The sequence below is a fragment of the Pseudoliparis swirei genome, chromosome 2, assembly GCF_029220125.1.
Source record: "Pseudoliparis swirei isolate HS2019 ecotype Mariana Trench chromosome 2, NWPU_hadal_v1, whole genome shotgun sequence".
In the NCBI taxonomy this organism is placed as follows: Eukaryota; Metazoa; Chordata; class Actinopteri; order Perciformes; family Liparidae; genus Pseudoliparis; species Pseudoliparis swirei.
The window spans coordinates 14,424,176-14,445,460 of NC_079389.1; the positions used below are offsets into that span (position 1 = coordinate 14,424,176).

The 21,285-nt window shown below is 40.2% G+C and overlaps 1 protein-coding gene across 2 annotated transcripts in view; it reads left to right on the forward strand.

The window, feature by feature from the left end:
- Positions 1-21,285, forward strand: part of LOC130204506 (ephrin type-A receptor 6-like) — a 148,517-nt gene that overhangs the window by 97,282 nt on the left and 29,950 nt on the right. The window lies entirely within an intron of this gene.

Here is a 21,285-nt window from a genome sequence, read left to right on the forward strand (position 1 = left end):
AATGCCAAAATGTTCATAATTCAATGCCCAATCTTGTGATATACGAAGGTTATGCGCTCTACCGAGTGCCCGTTCTAGTTAAAGTATGTTATGCTCCTAGAACCTGAAATAATGTGATCCCAATTAATGCAGATAATTGTTGGCACAATCTGAGAGAACTCTGTGCTCCTGTTGCTCCTCAGAGGCAACCTCAGTAATTATCATGTGTACCCTGCCCAAGTCAACTCTCAGCTACTCCCACTCAGTCGCCCTCATTCCTACCGCACCATCTTTATTTTACAATTCATTTAAATTCAAACAAATTAACTTCAATTCATTTGAATTAATTTCCCTCCTTCAACTCAATTAAGGGGTTCAGTGTTAGCAAATGTTGTTATTCCAAAACAAAAACAACCAGTTGCAAGTTTAATTGGAATATTTAGAATATTTCTCTCCTTTTCTCAGCATCTCAGTGTGTTCATCCGTGTGTCTTGTTCGGTATGAGGTTACGATACCTTGCTAAATGATGGAGATTGAAATTTCATCAGCTCTTGTTTGCATCACTAATGAGCCGGACTGGTCCCGCTGGACGGTGGGCAGCTCTAACATATGATGATTCAACGTTGCAGCGCTATGGTCATCACTCTCTGTTCCCTCAATCAATGCTCATGTGTTTGCATTAGCAAGAGAAACATTTAGCAAATAATCTTCTTCAAGTTTAATTCGCTGGTTCATATGATTCCCTGTATGGTGAAATGAGTGCTACTGATTGCTCTTAATGCACTGTACTGACCACATAACTAGTTGGACCAGACAGTATCAACTTATAAATGAGAAAACTTAAACTTGCAATAACTGATGTATTTTGCCACTTGAGGGCTCTCACTTTTGATAACAATAAGAAATATGTTGCCCGATAAGCAGCAGAATCGACCCTTTGGTTTCTCTGTGAATGCAACAGAACGCTATAAGCTGCACGACTTACCTGCTCTGTAAGTTTTACTCTGGTGTGTTCAGTGTTACTTTCTTCTAACACCAGTGTTATGTTTTTTTTGTGGTCTTTCCCTACCCAACCCTTTCTGAGTGACTACGGCACCCAGGGGTGACCAATCCCATCGCATTCTCCCCAGTGAAGCTATAGCGCAAGTTTAGTCAGGAAGACCCTTGAAGCCCGCAATTTACTCCTCATGCCAATCATTTCTCACACATGATCACTCATTGTTTACTCGCTGTCATCTTTCGGCGCCATCAATCATGACACCAGCTGCGCGGAACATCTGGTCCACTCTATCCAATAAGAACAAGGAAACAATGACATGGTTAGCCTATCATCTTGCTGCTGTCTCATTTAAATATGACTCTCTACTTTCAGTTCGTTCATGTTGCTGTTACGCACCCCTCCACCTCCCCATCTCAGCCCAGTCTCCGTGGATCCATCAGCTTCATCAACTCATCATTCCATCAGCTCATCAGCACCACCAGGTCTGGACTCCACGGGGGGGGTCTATCTCGTTGCTGATCGGGGCAGTCGGCCCTCAATTTAAAAACATCCCCGTAGAGTCCAAGTGCCAAAGACTCTGAGACTTCATCATTTCATATCATCTGTTAACAATTAACATTATTCTTTCTTTATATAACCGGTCTCTCCCTGATTGAACTGCCATCATGCCACTACAGTCTATGTTACACAGAGGATGGATTTCCTCCCACTGGAGTCAATCTTGTACATTAAGCCTGTGCTGCAGCATTTTCTACTTTTTAAAGTGATGATTGAAAAACATATGATGCTAGAACAGAGAGCAGTGGTATAAGATGAAAGAGAGATGGGCGTGACTTATGGGTATTTGTACCTCTAATGTATTCAAGCTTGTTGTAGATACTGTATTCATTAAAGTGCATGAAATCAATTGGCTATTTGTTGTTCACTATTAGCACGACAGTATAGCTGGTGACGTACTTTAAACCACACATGCACAACTCAAGTTACATTTATTATCTTTTTATGGAAATTTCAAACATACCACAAAATCTTAGTCCATGGATATGTTTTGCAGAGTTATGGTGGATCCATAACTGGCATGATGGCTCTGTTGACATGCAATCTCAGTGGCTGCTATGATTTCTTAGAACTACAATCACCAGAAACAGATACAGTTTAAAACTAAAGAGGTGAGCTTAAAAACACAAAATGCTGCTGAAGGGGTTATGGGCTCTTTATTGCAAGCAACTCTTTACGCATACAAGAATATTGTAAAATAATTTTAAGCCTGCATACACAAGTCCTTGAAGTCTTATTTTATTCTCTTAATTGTTATCTATGACGTTGTATCCGTGGCATTTGGAGGTTGTATTATCAACTGTCTGATGTTTACTTGACAATTCCTTTCATAAACTCGTCTTTCTGTCCCAGTGGTGACTTGACAAAGGATTTATGTGGCCTTAACTGCGACAACAGACCAGTCTGAAACTGAATAAGCCAGACAGATGGCTTCCTCCATGTTGGCTTCTCTTGTGTGAACGCCTCAGACATCAACACAGTGAAGGCAGCTCGCTAACGGTGAACATTGTTCAATCAGATGTTCACTAAAGTCCCCCCCCCCCTTCACATCCCTGCTGCATGCCATCTCAGGACACCCTGCCTCCAGGATGTGCATGTGCTCATGCACATACGTGTCACTCTCATGACACGTACAACATGTGTGCATACCGTGCACCTCAGTGGCTCATTGATGTACCTTATCAGAATGCATTGATGTGCATGTGAGAGCCAATCCAAACGCATTGCTTATGATACAGTATATGAGAAACTATCAAATCTAAGGCGATTCAAACCTTGTGGTATGCCATGTCTCCGACTTCTACAATTCCAAAAACACGTCAACGACATGGCACGGTAATGACATGACAATTCTTCCTCAGACGTCTCATCAGGGCAGCAGATGGATGTAACATATTGTCCTGCTCATCTTTGACATTATATTGACTATTTATAAATAAAAAACAGCAGCTTTGCATTAGATTGTTATAACTGTGATTTGTTATAATCAGCTTCTTTTCTATGTGGACAATCTGTCGTGAAGGGGGAAATCGATTTGTTCTGTACAAGAACTGCCGCACCAAATAGTGTGCAGCATATATTTAGCTTTATGTTTTCACACTAACATGGAACATGACAATTAAACTGGGACCAGATGTGACTCACTGTCACGTACCAGCTGCCAGCAAACCAAAGGAGCTCCTGTGCTTTGAGTAGAAACCTGCGCTGCTTTGAAGGTGTTCATCCTGAGTGTACCCCTGCCCTCTGACTCGACCTCTTTTCCTCTTCTTCTCCGGTCTATCCACTGTATGGCTACAGTATCTCTCTCTGCTCCGCAGTCCGTAATCATGACAGCAACCTTTGAAGTAGGACACAAACGGATGAAAGAAAATAGGAAAAACAGTCTACCGAAAAGGCGAAGATCGTGTCGGTGAGATGACACTGTATCCTCTCTCTGCTGTTGGATAACAGATCATTTGTCATATGAATCATGTTGGTGTATTTTAAAATATAAGTTGGTCCCTTTGTGGGAAATGTAACACTTTTAGCAGATGCATTTTCTGAATGTGTCTTGGTTCTTTCTACATGACACTTTTGCAGATATAATCTTCTCTGTTGACTGGTGTGAAATCATTAGTTAATCTTCCAACCGTACTCATATCCCTATCCTATCATCAGACAGGGTATTGATATAGGACCATCTGCGAAACCCAGATTATCTTCAATTTCAATGTTTGTTATTGCTATTGCAGAGTTTTTTTTTTATTACTTCTTCCACAACATGTGGGCATGGCAAGTACAGTACCACTCGGGGAGCTTTTCTAATACAATACTATACAGTACTGCACATAATTCACCAAAGAAATGTCCAATACTGGGATTTGTTGTTGCATTCAAGTGCTTGGTGTCCACAGGAAGACTGAGATGCTCGTATAACGTCAATGTCTTTATAGTGACTCTGTGCTATGAAGCTCCTCTGATCTTTATTGAGCAGATGAGAAGGTCTCAGCGGTAAATGTGTGTTTCGTTTTACACACTTTATAAAGCTGACAAACCTCCAAGCTCACCTATCACTTTGAGTGCTTGGGGGGGAAAGGTGGGCGCTTGAGGGTTGGCGTGTGTGCCACAGCACGTTCTTTGAGTGTGTGCATAATGCTGTTTGTTCTCTGGCTCTCCTGACTTTTAATAGATTCATTCCTACGTCCTCAACAAGAACAAGGAGACACACACACACACTTTCTTCCCTCTTTTCAAAACATATTATCTCATAGAAAACGATCTTCCTATTAACCTGTCAATGTAACACTGCAACAAGCTCCTTCACTTATGTTGATTTTATTTGGTTGTTTTTATAAAGTTAAATAACAGTCGGTTATAAAGACGCAAAGACAGACGCCCTAACAACTCATTGTGATATTCACCGGCCATCTCAGACACAAATGAGTTTCTATAAATTCATTCTGGTCTTTTGGCCTTTACTTTTGCATTGCTGTTAATATGTATAATATACTGTGTGTGGTTGACTCTGTTTATGATGGTTAGACTTCATGTCCAAGTCCCCTTCTATAAGCAGTATATAGTATACTGTACTATCCTGAAAATCATAGAAATGAAAGCAGTCGGCTGAGCTGAGTGCCAGAAAGCTCAGACCTGATTAATTATCACTTTAATGGTGATAATTAATCAGGTCTGAAAGACGTTGTAATAAAGCAGCATGGCACAAAATATAATTTGTTCTGAAGACATCAAGTTTTAGTCGCATTGTTTGTTGATGTTGTGTTGCAGCGGCCGCTCAGGGCATCATTGTGTTGCTACAAACCTGATTTAACTTCTTGTGTTGCAGAACTAATAATCTGATTAAATAGCTTATATGTTAAATCTTTTTCAAAAGTTAGGATAAATGAACCTGAAGGCCAAATACAAGTGTCCTGGTAGCTCACCAACCTTTAACAGAAGTTTATGGAGGTAAACTCGCAGTTTTGTCCACGGCAGTTGAATAATGCTGTATTCGTAGAAAATTAGCATGATTGAGTGCACTTGTCAGGAGAGACCACGGTATGTATTAGGAGAGTGGAGTGCTGCGTTTGCTATTGTGCAAATGGCACTGTACACACAACACACACACACACACATGCAGACACACGCATTACAAACTCACAACAGAAAGAGGGCTCTGTGAAAAAGCCTGCACCTGTAATAGAGTGATAATGCTGAGTAAGACACACACACTTTTCCGTACACACACACACACAAAAGACATAATGACTATAGCTCCATCAAACTGGCGTGGGCTGTGGAATAGTGACCTAAATGGATTGGGATTGCAGCATCATTGGTGATTACCATTGAAAGCCTTCTGATATATAGCTCCTATAAACAGTCTATAGGGGAACAAACACTGCAGCACACAGCTATGTGCAGCTCTTCAGTATGAGGCAAATACTGGAGATCTATCATCAAGAGACATCCCTTTACATTGGGTACACTAACACATTTCATCAATTCTTAAAGTAAAAGCAATGTAACTTGGATAGCAAGAACTACAACTATAGTGGCTCAAGTTAGTTGCCAATGTGTCTGTTGCCTATGCATTGCATATTTCTATTATATTTACAGGACCCCTGTTGGTTAGTTGACAGATCAATTTAAAGTAACATTATACAACAATTGTACCTTAAAATAACAGCTTGAAAAAAATTGTGCCGCTACAATGACTTTTAATATGGCGATTTGCGCCTCCGCCATTGCCATCGGGGGTCTGTGGGGAAATAACTCCGCTATGTAGGATTCTGGGGCCGCCCGATCCGGGGCGGATGTACTTCGACCTGCTTTCTGGCAGTGATTACGCAATGTCATATAGTGCCAGTCCACGCTCGCAGCTACAGTATAAGGGCGAAGCAAGCGAAGTCTCTTGTAATGAATTACACGTTCCAATGTAAATTATGAATATGGAGCTTTTTGGTGTTGTCAACAATATCGATCACACGTACTCCACATTCAAACATTTAGAAAACAACGTATATAGGCTGAAAACGCGATCGGTATTTCATCGAAACTAAATGTTGTCATTCTTTTGGTTATGTTAGCATTCATCTCCGATATCACAATGAATAAAACTATGCAGTCATATTTATGTAAAATCTTTAAATATTCTTACCTTATCGGTTGACATCATTTCTTGGTTTCTGACTTCGTCTGGTCATCAATACAAGTGTATGCGAGGCTGCATCTATCGTAACTGGGTATTTACGACACTGAAGTAAACGTTAAATACTGAAGGGGGCGCTCCAAGGGAAAAACTCCATTATGGGGCTTTAAGTTGGAATGTGTTGGCATGACTATCCAGGTTGTTTGTTTCTACATATCATTTTAATAATATGTTAACACAGATTATCAAAGACTTTCTCCTGCTATACCTTCTAGGAAATGTTCTCATAGGAAATGTTCTGTATTTTGGGAGAGGTAAGCAGTCAGTTTAAGATAAATGTAGACCAAAATACTTTCAATATAAGGGCATCCAACCTGCAGAATAAAAGTGTGAATAATCATCCTGTTAGCCTGTGAGTGGTGCACCAGAAATAACAGAAAAAAGGGCCAGAAATTCAAAGTCCTGCACATCGGTTAGGTTTCCGGAGAAATCTCTTTTTTTGTTCCTTTGTGCATTTATTTCCATTTAGACACGTCACGCATTGTTGATTCTCTCATTAGAGTCTGCTGGTGGTCAGGTATCTGCTTTTGTCTAAGTCGCACGGAGAAACCACATCTATTAGATCTAGTATGTGTGTGTGGACATTAAATGCTCATCAATTAGGCTATTCACCACTTTGTGTGTGAAATTTCTCGGTGCTCGTGCGTGCAACAGACCCACAGATGGATGGCACACATAACTGACACACATATGCTTGGCTGGCAGTAAATCCCCGCAGACGACACAGTTCTGTTACCAGAATGTTTTCTTGTCAACGTGTCCTTGAGTAAGACAGTCAACCCCGGCCTGGTCACTCTTCATGATTTGTAAAATATGCTGTAAATATTCTTATGAATAGCCGCCATCGTAGCACAGAGGATCAAGCTATTTTCTTCATCATTGTTTTCACCTCAGTCAAACTTTTCTCGATCAAGCATTGAAAATAAAAAAATGCTGCAACAGTAATTAGTTATCACATCAGTTTAACTGCACACTGATAATACTCTGACTTTTATGACTGATGAACATTCTCCGTTTTTGTGGAACTTAAAACATTCCTACATTGACATTTATATTGTCAAAGGACATTTTATGAATCACAATAATGTGAACTTTGATGGTGCTGACTGATGGTGCAGATAGTTTAACAATCCATCATATAGAGTGACAATAATTAACACACGCCAAGTCTTTCAAGTGATTTTTTTATTTTTATTTGTTCTCTTATTTGATGGGATTGCATTAAATGCACTCAGAGGAAGCGCCGCACGACTGAGTGAAATTTGTCCAACCAAGCTGTCTTGGAAAATCTTTAGGGATTCATTATTAATCGATAGCCAAGGGACAAAGGAATGTGTTGAGGGGATTGACGGATAGAAAAAAAGAAAAGTAGTTTGAGAAAAGGGAGACTGAAAGATTAAAAGACAGAGTGAGGCTGACGGTCCCCTGTGTGATGAGAGCCCAGAGAGACATGAAGGAATGGAGACAGCGGTGGGAGGCTTATACAAAACAGAACTGGCAATCCTCTGATCGAAAGACGGACCGTCTAACCACTTCTAACCACATAGTCACCCAAAAGCTCACTAACTAACCTAACTGACACACGGTTGAAAACCATTTAACCCTCCTGTTACCTTAGGGTCAATTTGACCCCATTCAATGTTTAACCCTCCTGTTAACTTTAGGGTCAATTTGACCCCATTCAATGTTTAATGTCGGTGTTCTTTGGGGTCAATTTGACCCCAGGCTGTTTTTCACTGTGTCAAACATATAAGAAATATCAACTTTTTTATATATTTAAAGGGCTATTTAGGTAGTCAACAAACAAACATAAAGTACCTCACACTTAAACTTGGAAAACAATATTAATTCTAATAATTTTCTGGAGGTTTTAATTGCTGGGGTCAAATTGACCCCGAGGGTAAAATATGTTAGTAAATGTGAAGGTAACAGGAGGGTTAAACATTGAATGGGGTCAAATTGACCCTAAGGTAACAGGAGGGTTAACACAATCAACACTTGTATATTTGAGAATGTGCTCATGTATGTAACACGTAACATTGTGAGACAATAAGAATTGTGAAGCCCAGAGAGGTACAGTCTGAATTTAAAAAATAAGAAAACAGAGGTTTTGTGTCATACAAGGAAATAAGTCTCACCCTTGCACAACGCTGGAATGAGTAAGCGGAACAAAGTGCCTCCTTCCCTTAAGGCAAACACAGACACAATCATGTTCTCTTTCTTGCGTCCTATAATTGCAGTCTCTATGTCTCTTTACATGTTCCACTGCAATGAGCCAATTCCCCTGAGGGAATCATTAAAGTTTCATCTCGCAAGTGGAAGATTTTAGGGTTTGGGATTTTGGATGTTGTGGGGCTGCAAAGACTGGGGAGTAGAGATACCCGAGGAAGATGTCAGGTAGAGAGATACACACAAAAACAGGAGGAGAAAGAAAGAGAGAGAGAGACGGTGATTTAGGCTCGGTGGTGCGGAACGGCTCCCAGCCCATGTTGTCATTGACAGGAAGTGAAGGGTATGTCTTCCCAAAACCAGCTAATCAGGCTTACCTCATGGGGACATTGTGTGTATGCATTATTTCAGGGAGACCCTGGCCTCGCATTCCTGGCCTGGAATGAATGATGCTCCCAATGGCTTGGTTTCACCCCAGTGAACACACACTGAGCTAATGGTGAAGCTGTGGGACCCGATGTGTGTGTCTATGTGCAGCACTCAAAAGTTGGAGCAGACTAAATCAACTTCTCACATGTGGTTCTGTATGTTCATGTTTGAAAAATTGAAAATATACATTCGGGCTTGGCCAATATTTTGCCTTTTTGAGGCAACTGTCAATGGCAAATGTCTGTTTTGTGCCAGTATGCCGTGAATCATAAAGATAAAAGTGTTGCATCTACAGGACTGTCTCAGAAAATTAGAATATTGTGATAAAGTTCTTTATTTTCTGTAATGCAATTAAAAAAACAAAAATGTCATGCATTCTGGATTCATTACAAATCAACTGAAATATTGCAAGCCTTTTATTCTTTTAATATTGCTGATTATGGCTTACAGCTTAAGAAAACTCAAATATCCTATTTCTAAATATTAGAATATCATGAAAAAGTATACTAGTAGGGTACTAGTAGGGTATTAAACAAATCACTTGAATCGTCTAATTAACTCGAAACACCTGAAACACATTTTCAAATGTTTGATTTTGTTTTGCTGTTATAAATCTTTTTTTTTACTTGGTCTGAGGAAATATTCAAATTTTATGAGATAGGATTTTAGAGTTTTCTTAAGCTGTAAGCCATAATCAGCAATATTAAAAGAATAAAAGGCTTGCAATATTTCAGTTGATTTGTAATGAATCCAGAATGCATGACATTTTTGTTTTTTTAATTGCATTACAGAAAATAAAGAACTTTATCACAATATTCTAATTTTCTGAGACAGTCCTGTATGTGCCGTCATAAGTTACTAAAATTGAAGATGTTTTGTCCCAGGGGTTCATTTTAATGTATTAAACTAAATTATACTCACAAACATGTCTCATTATTACAATTATTGTAATTAAAAAGATCCAACCCACACACATAAGAGCTGGTCGAATTTTTCTAACAAGGTTAGACAACAATATAATCTGGATCCTTTACATAATAAAATGTAATCAAAACAAACTGAACTATACCCATTGTTTCAAAGACAGCGGGAACTGACTGGACAAGATTAGATATTTTAATAAAGAAAAAAGTAAAAATTCTCTTATTCTGGAAGATATTCAGGACATTTTCAAATACACTGCAAAAAAGAATCGCGTCAAGTAGAACTTATAGCCTGGATGCATTTACAAAAATAGATATGTTTAAGTAAACTCAACCGTATAGGGTCTTTTCTATTTAAATATACTTGTTTTATCACAATAATCTTTACAACTGGAAGAGCGGCATTTCACTCAAGCAATCGGGAGAAAAAAGACCTAAGACGTAAGAGTAGTACGAGCTGTGTACTGTTGGATACAACAGAGAAAACAGACTCACAGCTCAGATGTTGAGGTGCTGATGCAGATCACATGATACAGGGTGTTTGGGCGTTTTCACACCACCGAAGTGTTACCTCCTAGTGGCAGTAGTAATTAATTCCTGTGAGCTGAAATAAACACACGCTTGCACTGGTAGAGAGGAGCAGAGCTTGTGACCGTACAGTAAGTGGTGGAACTTCTGGATTATGAAGAAAAAAGCAATGGCCATATTTTCATGAGGCAATAATAGCAATGACTGTGATTTATGAATGCCATTGTTGCTTCTCCTTCTCCATCATGGATGGCTGCTATCAGTCAGAGAGCAGTAGGCACTTGCAGCCCAGTGTGGGCCGATATTTTTAATCATTATGTGATTTTCAATCACTTTCCCAGAAGACTGTGGGGAATTAACTCAGTGGTTGCACCTCTGAATTACTACCACCCTGCAGTGGTTTTTTTTATTTCTTTTGATCCATTTCCATCTAAAAGCAAGTTTTTTGCAGATTTTCTTCTGTACATGGATTCATTTGAAACCATCTACACATGTTTAATTACCTGTAGGATGATGCTTCCACCTACACATACCTGACATCGTTAGAGTCCTCTGGCGCCAAAGAAAGGCTTTGGCTATTGGTTGGGCTATGGTTTGAAATACTCTTGTAGAATGACATTTAATTTAATTCAGAGTACAATACAAAATCTTTGCAACAAATATTTCCACACCTGTGCAGTTCATTTCAAAGACACCTAGGAGGACACTCGATAACTGCTGGAAGTTGTATTAGTTCTGAAACAATTGCAGGACAAGAACACGGTAAATATGGCATGCAGTGTGTTAGAAGCTGATATAACTTGCTCAACAATGCAGAAAGTAAAGGTTTAAAATGCACAATGCATAACATTGGATATTAGATGTAACACACAATATTGTCATGGGCTTGCATCTTGTATTCATTGTCCTAGGCACAATATCCGTTCATGAGTAAAAGGTAGACATAAAGGACCACACACACATATATTTTGATTTATTCTTTTCTATAGCCACTCGTGTGTGGGTTTATGTATGAGTTATTGTATTTTTCATGAACAGCACCTGTGTGTATTGCCTGATTACATTTTCTCTTTTCATGTGGTTACCTCTGAGTATTTGGGGATTCAGCTGTGATATTGTGCATTGAAGATTAGCTTTTCTTCTCTGGATGTTTAAATATGAGAGCTAACTCTCGGCATATTGATCTGGGAGTTTGGTCTGCAGTGTGTGTAGCTTTGCTGCTTTCCCTTATATTGTACTTTAGCCTGCGCTTGTGTGCACTAGTGAGGCATTGCAGGGCCAGGATGCAGTCGTGCATCATATTCTAAGATGTATTGATGCCCATGTTATTACTGTACATGCGAAGCAAAAAGTGTACACACACAAGATATATAACAGTTTATTTCAGATACAGAAGTTAAGCTGAGTGAATGCTCTCTTTTCCTCTTTGTTGTTCAATCATTGCCATCCCACCACACACACACACACACACACACATTCATCGAGAACTTTACAGAGAATGAAAGCAATGATGTGGAGTCAAGAAGTTTTATATTGATGCAGGGAGAAAATGCGTGTGTAAAAATGTGTTTGTGTGTGTGTGTGTGCGTGCGTGCGTGTGTGTATGATGTGTATATGGGTGCATGAGTGTGTGCATCAGTATGACAGCTTTCAGAGCAGCACCTCTTGGCCAGCTGATTCGCTCCCATCTGAGATCCTGAGTGAGGATTATAAAACCAATCAGCAGACGGTGATTGCCTCACCCAGCCTGTGATTGGATCACAACCCGGCCTCCGCCATCAGCGCTGCAAAGAGAAAGAGTGTGAGGAGAGAAGAACGAAATGCAGAGAAAGAAAAAGGGTATAGAGAAGAGATAAATAAAGACAGTTGTCCGAGGGAGGCTTGTGGTGGGTGGAAGAGAAAAAAGAGAAGATGTGATAGCGGGAGGACATAAGATCAGAATCCTCTGTGTTTCCCTTCAGCCTTTGCTTTCCAAGTCATATTTGTTACTACCAGCTCACACAACAGATGTACGATGTGGGTTCCCTCTGTTGGTTAACTACTGTGTCATATGGACCACTTTCAATCTCTTTGCTTTCCTTCCCAGTCAGAAAAAGGTGAAAAAAACATTCATTCTGCGATACATACTATATTAATAGTGCAGAGTTTCCACAGCATGTTGTATCAACTTCAATTACAATCATCACATACATGAAATTGGACACTTTGCACATATTATTTTCCGAACATGGTAAATATAAAGACACACCGAAGGAAAATAAGTGGCACAGAAAAGGCCGCGGTCTGACAGCTGTTTGGAGTCACATTAGGGTTTAATTAAAAGGCCAATGTGAAATATTTTGGGGGTTCTATTAGCAACAATTTTATATAATTTTCTTAACTCTGTTTTCATTCATGTATAATCACCTGAAACTAATAATGGTTGTGTGTTGGTAAGCTTAGAATGAGCCTTTTAGAATCACAATCAGCTTTTTTGGCCGTGTATGTATTTGACTCCGGTTACACGTACGATCTCATTGTACATACATGCAATATAAAAATAACAAGATAAATCTAAAATACATTTAAGACAACAGAGCAGCAACATTAACATTTAACAAGTATGTAAAAAACTGAATGTGGCATTGTGCCAGCAGCCATGCCAGCCAACTTCCTAGTGTTATGTAGGAATTATGAATGGCGTCCAGTGTGACCTTGATGTTGCACTCATCATCTCACGGTACTGCAGTCTTAGAAAGGGAGACATTAGCGGAGGTGTATTTGGTTAGTTGTAATCTGCAACCACACTGCATGATGCCACGAAATATTACACACGGCCCCTTCAAGTGATGAAATAGTGTCTTTTTATTTCTATTTTCTATATGCAAGGATAGTTATGTTAGTTTGGGCTCCTACCTCACAGCAACTAGGTCTCACTGTTTAGCACAACCCCCCCTGTTCTTTCTGTGTTTGTGTAGCTCTCCTCGTGGTGCTCATCTCAGGTGGGCCTGTCTTCATGTTAGTCCTGTGGAAGACCGGTGCTAGTTACTTCCCTGCCCTTCTCATAGTGCATGCTGGGATACGCTCCAGCACAGTGATAATAAATTAGTAGCTCTAAAGTCTTGGCCACCCACAGTCTTCAAGGAAAGTGCAAAGTGCAAAAGAAAACTGTTGAAACTACATTATTAATTTGATTTGGAATAGACCTCTTTCATCAACCGTAGCAGTAACTCCTCAGCCATGTTATTATGGGATGTCATGATCCTTCACACGAGAGAAAAACAACATCATTAAATTAATTGACTCAAGCTACCAGGTAACTGGGGAAAGTTCAACAAAACATAAAAGTTGTTTGGCATTTGTGTCCTTCCAACATTCCTGTTCTTAATTATTTATTTCACATTTATAACATTGAAAGCTCTGCGAAGCCAAACTACTGCAATACCTCTGGTGCGAAGCAGCAGCGTTAATGAAGTTTAACGGCTACCTCCTCGCTCAATACCGATTTGGACATTTCCTGGAATGTTTTCCTCAGTTTTAGCTTTAGTGCTACCTTTGCACACTTGTTGCCTGTCATCAACACTTCATCAAGGTAAGTCCCAGACGATGCTATTTCTGGAGTGTGAAACGCCACTGGCTCGATGCCAACATGCAGTGTTTATTCACAGGTTTTCAATATGTGAGCTTGTATGTGATAATAATTATAATAATTATATATACACTACCGTTCAAAAGTTTGGGGTCACTTAGAAATGTATTTATTTTTCAAAGAAAAGCAAGCACTGTTTTTTCAAGAGATAGATTAATCAAAAAAATACACGATACATTGTTAATGGTAAAAATGACTTCTAGGTGGAAGCGGCCTGGTTTCTAATATATATTATCTCCATAGGTGTATAGCCCATTTTTTCATCATATCACTCCAGTGTCTAATGGGTACATTGTAATTGCTGCTAATGACCTTAATCTGAATATCTGATATTAATTGTGCAATTATGTTAACATAGCTCTGCTAGAAAACATGCTGCTGGTGATATATGCTACACAACTGGCCCTCCTTTGAGCTTGAAGTTTAAAAACATTAATAACTTCAATTAATAATTATTGTATCTAACCTTGATGTCATTTCTATATTTTTTTTTCTCTATTCAATTTTTTGATAAGAAAAGTAATGAAAGTGAGTTTTCAAAAAAGACTGAAAAATTGACTGATTTGTATATATATATAATTTTTTTCTTCTTTTTCTTACAAATCAATTAAGGTGCTTTTCACATAGAAACGTGATGCACTGTGATTTAAATACATGTTTCTATTAAATAAACTACATCATTAAAGAAGTTACCAGGCAATTAGCTAAATATATTATTCCTACAAGAGTACAACTAACATGTACAAGAGGGCTTGGGTATGTTTTAACTGAAAGGCACCGTACACAACGGGACCAGGAGTTGTGCTTGTGGAGAAAATAATGAAGGTGTGCATCTGTGGCGTGAAGTTAGCAGGTGTTTGCTCACTGTGTTTGTTGGCAGTTTTGTTTCTCTGGCTTCCCATGGGGCTCGATGTGACCTGGGGCATCTGTTGCCCCCTGCCCAGTTTCTGCCCTTCAGCGCCCTCTTTTATCTTTGCCCATGACCTAGTGCTACCACACAACACACACACACACACCCACACACACACTCACACAAATATACAAGCATACAAACATAAGATCGGACTGGTTTCATACGTGGAGAAAAACAACAGCAGCAGAGTCACACAATTACAATACAAGAAATGAATGTCTGCACTTTTATATATTTGCATTTTGCTTTTTACATTTTTAAAATTATATTCCGTCTATTATACATTGGATATAGTTTAGTTTGGGTATACTTTTTGTGGAGGACAATGAGAAAGACAGAGGTGATAAGGGCTAGAAAAGGTGAGCTTGAGGTGAGAGGGGCCATTCTAGCACAGCTGGGCCCAGAAGGGAGATCTGAGCCTATGTTGGCTGTATCTGCTTATTTGTACTCAGACAAATGCGTGCCTGCTTAGCATGGGTAACATCAGACAGGGTGGGCTACAGACAAAGTCATAGAGTCAACACAAACTTCCAGGACACACATAAAGGATTGGTGTGAATTTCTTGTGAGATAAGTGTAAAGTCCCAAGTAATTGAGAGGTTCCTGTGCAATGCAGAAATGCCCCAAGGCTTGTCTTGTGTCATCGCATTGCACGGTCTGACACCAGCGTCAAGAATAAGTCAAGGAAGGATTCGCTCAGGGCCAGAGCTTCATTTGTTTAAGAAGTTTGCTATACAGGATATATATTATTAGTTATAAGTTATTAAGCACCCCCACTGATCTATTGATACTTCACGGGAATAATCGTTTCTTCGTGTGTTGAAGGTGCAGGAAGGCTGCATTAACCTGTCCACGATGAATGGTAGACAGCTAACATTTCAATCAGGAGAGACAAGTCAGATGAAGTAAAGATAATTGTTTATTATTAACAGATGATATGTGATGATGAAGTCTTGACAGAGTTTTTGATGCTTGGACTCCACAGGGAGATTTGTAATCGAGGGGCGTCGGTCCTGAGCCGCAGCGAGATAAAACCAGGTGATGGTGGAGGCTGGTATAATGATGAGTTGATGAAGCTGATGAATCTGTATAGACTGGGCGGAGAAGGGGGGCGTAACAGCAGCATGAGTGTATTGGTGGCAGAGAGACAATTATATGTAGTATAGACAGCAGCAGGATGATAGGCTAGCGCTGACAGAGGAGACCAGTCGATCAGAACGGCTAATATCATGATCGATCAGCAAGGACATTCTGAGTGAGAATGTGGGAGGAGTGGGAGAAATAAACTGCAAGTCTTCCTGACTGAATTCACGATTGAGCTTCATGAGCTAATTTGCACTAAATAAAAAATAGTCGAGTTTGATGGAAATGTCATTCGTTTTACAGGTATTTGGTGAAAACTCACCACCAAAGCATTATTGCAATGTATTATTGAAGGCATGAATAAGTATAAACTGTACCAAACTCAGTGGCAATCCAGTCAACAGTGTATAAAAAGCCATACAGCAACACTTGAGTAAATCACATGTTACAATCTCTATCGCAACCAATCTGCTAGATGAGGTCACTCAGCATCTGGAGGACCACTGGATGCTGGATTTCAGGAAGACATTGGAGTCTTTACGCTGTAGGATTTGCTTGCCGCCATTGAGCTGCCCACAGCTACAGGGTTGTGTGCGGCCATGTCCAGTATATCTTCAGCCAGCTCCGAGGAGCTCTGCACACAAACAGTAAGTCACATATTCACCGGTCAGTGTTAAGAATCGCTATTCCCTAGCATCGCTATTCAGTAGTTTTAAGAGCAGGTGGAGGGTTTGAGGAAAAGAGATTAGCTATTTCTACTCTACAAAATTATTTATACCCAGAGTTTTATCAGGAACCCCGCCTGCAAAGATCATTTCCCTTGACTTCACCTCACAACGGGAACTATTTTAAGCATTGACTCATTAATACAGAGTGATTGGATTCATTGTTCTGCAATCCTGATGGATGTTCTCTGAAGTTTTCTCTCTCTCTCAACTCCCACCTCAATCCCCTCTTCAATCTTCGGGTTGAATTTCCTCCCAAGAATGCAGCCCCATTGTCTTCTGAAAGTTAGATAAATCAGTTGCCAATGCCTTTTGTCGCTTCAGTTCATTTAAATGAATTTGCATTAGCCTCACTCCATGAAGCAGTTCTAACTTCAATCTCTGTAGACGTTTTCATATTCTAACAACCATTACCCCAGGCTCAGCTTAAGGTCTTACAGTTTATACTCCATTTCCACAGGGAGTTGAAATATATTCAGAATGAGACATCAAATACAATTGAAACAATTGACAAGCTTTTTTTTATCAAGCTTTTGTGACACATATCCTGTCCACTACATCTCATTTGCTCCTAAGTTCTTCTCGTGTTAAACATTTTTTAACTGTGAATATTTAAGCACTGTAGGTGTAATATTATCCTTAATTTGCCACCTTGAGCCATCGTGTGTTAATATTGATGAGTCAGGCATTTTCTTAAGTATCAGTTTTTTCCCACACTTGCTGGCTGGCACATGAAAGTGCCAACGAGTAAAAAAAAACTGAAATCAACCAATGTGAGGCGCCTCACCGACAAAAAAAGAAAAAGATGAACAGGTACTACAAACATCCCTGCAAAATGACATTTTCTTTGTTCCACAGAAAACATGAAACTGTGACCTTTTACACATTTGTAGGAGTTGCGAGTGATTGGTCCAAACAGGAACTTCATTATTCTTCCAGATCGTTTACTGTCACCTGGTGCATTATGGCTTTTAAGGAACACGCTGTATGATGTATTAAGGAAACCTTATGACCCGTCCACATGGCATCCTATCAATGGTCCGGGCTATTTTAACTCTAGGATGGTAGACTTTGACAGCAGGGTTGTGTACGGGAGGCTTGAAATGAGCTCTGTGTGAAAGAGTGTATTGCCCCTCCGCCTGCTGTGTGTTCTGCTGCAGTAAGTCTGCTCTGGGTGCTATCGGAGGGTTGACAGCTATTTATACTGTACCTCCACTGCAGTGGCACTCCACTCCTCTCCTCTCCCTAAGCATTCTTATCCGGGCAGGACATTTGGAACGTGTTTGTTTGGTTCTGATGTTCATTGCTAACTGTACTTTATCTTTTCTTTTTTCCACAATTTTGGTTCCTCTTCCTAAATGAATTCCTACATTTCTAACCATCAAAACCACCACTGCCATCCTCATCAACATCAAGTTCACGATCATAGTAAAATCTGAATTAAATGTTTTGGTAGTCAAAGGTTCGGGAAATGTTTGTTTCCGTTTTCGGGATGTGACTTAGTGTCTTTTTAAAGAAATCTTCCATTGGTGGTCCAAAATGTTTCCATGGATGGTCAGGTGTCTTCCGATATATCTTCATGCAAATATCATTGATCTATAATGAAAATACAAGTGCAAATGCATGTGTATTTAATCTGACTACGTGGGAGAATGACACCTCGTCTTTTAGGTTTTGAATCTAAAAGAACGTTATGTGCATTAACATCTGTGTCGTCCCATATCTGTGTCACTTTCCAACAAGGAATGCTTGGTTTCAACCATAATGAAGCTTTTAAGTAGCAGCATGACAAGCGGACAGGGTGTTAAGGACAGCGACCGGCAGGGAAATCAGCTGTCAGGGCCCAGATAGTTCCGTTCTTCTCATTAATTACTTTTGGGGGAAGAGAGGTGGAGAAATCAAATGAGTATTGATTGTGGTGAGCCAGTATGGGGCCGATTTTACTGGCCTTTTCCACACGTCATTGCTTCTCCACGTACCCATTAAGTGGGAACAAGAGGGATCAGTGGCGAGTTGGGACCCTATTAAAGACGGGACCTCAGAGTGTCAGACACGCTAGCTAGCACACAAACGTCCTCCACAAGACAGGGGACAACATTCCTTTCTGCTTTGTGTTCAGAGTGCTCTGATCAGGATTTTAGCACCTTTGCTTTGTATCTGTCAATCTATCGGTCTGTGTGTCTCTCAAGGTTTCTTTGGTTTGCCTCTCTTTTCTTCTTCTTTATTTAGTTACTTTCCCTACTCCTATTGTCTTAGTCTCCACTCTCCTACCACAACTCTCAGCCACAGAAACAGGATGGAAATAGTTCTTAACTTGCAGAAAGGTCTCCTTCCTTTTCTCCTTCCCACTCCACCTCTCCGATCCTAGCTTTTGTTGCGTGACTGATGATTTTAATTACCTGTTAACTCCCCGTACTCAGCAGATACATGTGATAAATGGTCCGGGGGACTGTTTTAGCCACCATCTGGATGGTGCAAAGGAGTCTTTGGAGCTCTTCTCCACTGTCATACTCGAGACAGCCACCACAGCAGGGGGGGATGCAGGTGTACCGAGGGAAAACAAGAGACTGTCCCAGTTTAGATCCAGTTGACAGCTATTTAGTGTCATAGGGGTCACATCCATTTTTCCTGAGACTGCAGGCGGCAACAGTATGCCTCTGTAAAAAGAAGCCAGTGGGCAGAGAGATTGCTGTCGACGATTGGGCTGCAAATTGCAGCACTTTATATGGAGATTGTAGAGAAGGTGAGGGAGGAAGGAACATGTAGCTACTTTCGGTACACAGTGAAATGGATTTAGAAGCAGGCATTATGTGCCATGCCCATGTGCTATGCAATGACCAGTATTATCTTTAAGGACTGGATCCGAAGCTCTCAAAAGTTCTCTGAGAAAACTTGCCGCATAAGTGCAAGCGAAGCACAAATCTCTTGTTGAAATTGATAGAAACCCTCCTCGGGAAATGGCTAGTCCCTAATGTGAAAGATACTATTAACAAAGGCTGTGTCCAAAGGCGGATGTTTCATTTCACTGTTTGGTGGGGGACAATAAACATGAACAAATCTTAAGAGTAATTGTTAAAGGGGACAATGATGGTGCTAAGACTATCATACACACATCAAATTTAGTTTTTTAGAGAAAGTGAAGGGTTCTGTTGCACTGAATCTAATTAAGTAAGTCTTTTCTAGTCAGAAAGACAGAGAGAAAGATGTTATGTGGACGAGAGAGAGGGTGTGGGATCCTCTTCTAACAGTGACCAGTAAACTGGGCCGACGCAGGTTGAATGTGCAGTGTTAGGTTGGCAGATGCTTACGTCTGGTGTATGAAATATCTGCATCGTCACTGCGCTGCTTTCATATGAATTAGGATTATCACGGATCACATTCCTCGCCCTTGTATAAGTTTGGCTGGGGGGGCAATCTTGTCCAAAATACTCTTTATTTTTAAAACCAGGAACAGTCATTTCCACACCTTGTGTTTGGATTAAACACACAAAATACCACATCAGATATAGATAGGTATAAATTTTCTCATCTAACTCTCAGCCAGAAAGCTGACCATTTCAAAATACATTTTTTGGTAGCCCAACTAACACGCACATGGAGGGAGAACTGATTTTCAGCTGGATACCACAGAGGTCAGTGCTGATGAGGCAACAATTCCAATTAAACTGCGCCCGATTGAGTTGAGCAGATCAGTCAAGTATATATATTATTAGACTTAGACCCAACAGTGTGTTTGACAGCCAGGTCTCTGTGGTATGGTCTCTGCGTTTATGCCTAGAGTTCATGACAGATGACCCACAGCGCAATGGGAAGGACCTGCAGCATTAATGAAGGGTAACGACGATAGTCCCCAAAGCAGACCCTATGTCATTTCAGTTTTATCTTGTGGTTTGTAAAAGCAGCACACTCATGACTACGGTTAGACACACACACACACACACACACACACACACACACACACACAGACGTTCAGTCACGGAAAAATTACAAATATGACGTTCCAACTTCTTACGGTCCGAGTGGTCACATTGGCGACAACTTCAATTAATTAATTAATTCCCTTAGTTCCCTGAGGCAACTAAGAAGTTCTTCTAAAACACGCCAAATACTTCAATTTGAAGTGTATTGAATTTAATTTCTTTGAATCCAATTCAGGTAAATTGAATAATTGTACAGCAAAGATGCGCATGCATGAGTTTGTTCCAGTAAACATTTTTTATTCTATTCACCCATGACAATGCAATGCTGAGAGAACAATTTGAGGCTGCCGCAAGCCAAACACCAGCAGACAGCCAGAAAAGAGACAGACATATGAATATGACGGTTGTAAACAATAGCACCTTTACTGCGGATGTGTATCTCTCTCTCTCACGCTCTCTCTCGCTATCAGCAGTGAATCAGTGGAGTGTTAGGACATCGTTTAAGCTCTCGCACAGCATCAATACTGGCTCTATTGATTTTTTCAAACAGTTAATGGAAGCCTTTAGGGCAGGAAAGCTAATTAAAATCATATGCAGGTCAAGCTCATTTAAAGACTCCCCATTAGTTTATGTTTAGCTTAACCACGCTTGACTGAAAAATCCATCCATTGGGCATCGTAATTGACTGGTGTTTCCAATGTCTTTCCAATGCTCCTGAGTTCCTCTGGCAGATTTCATGCTGC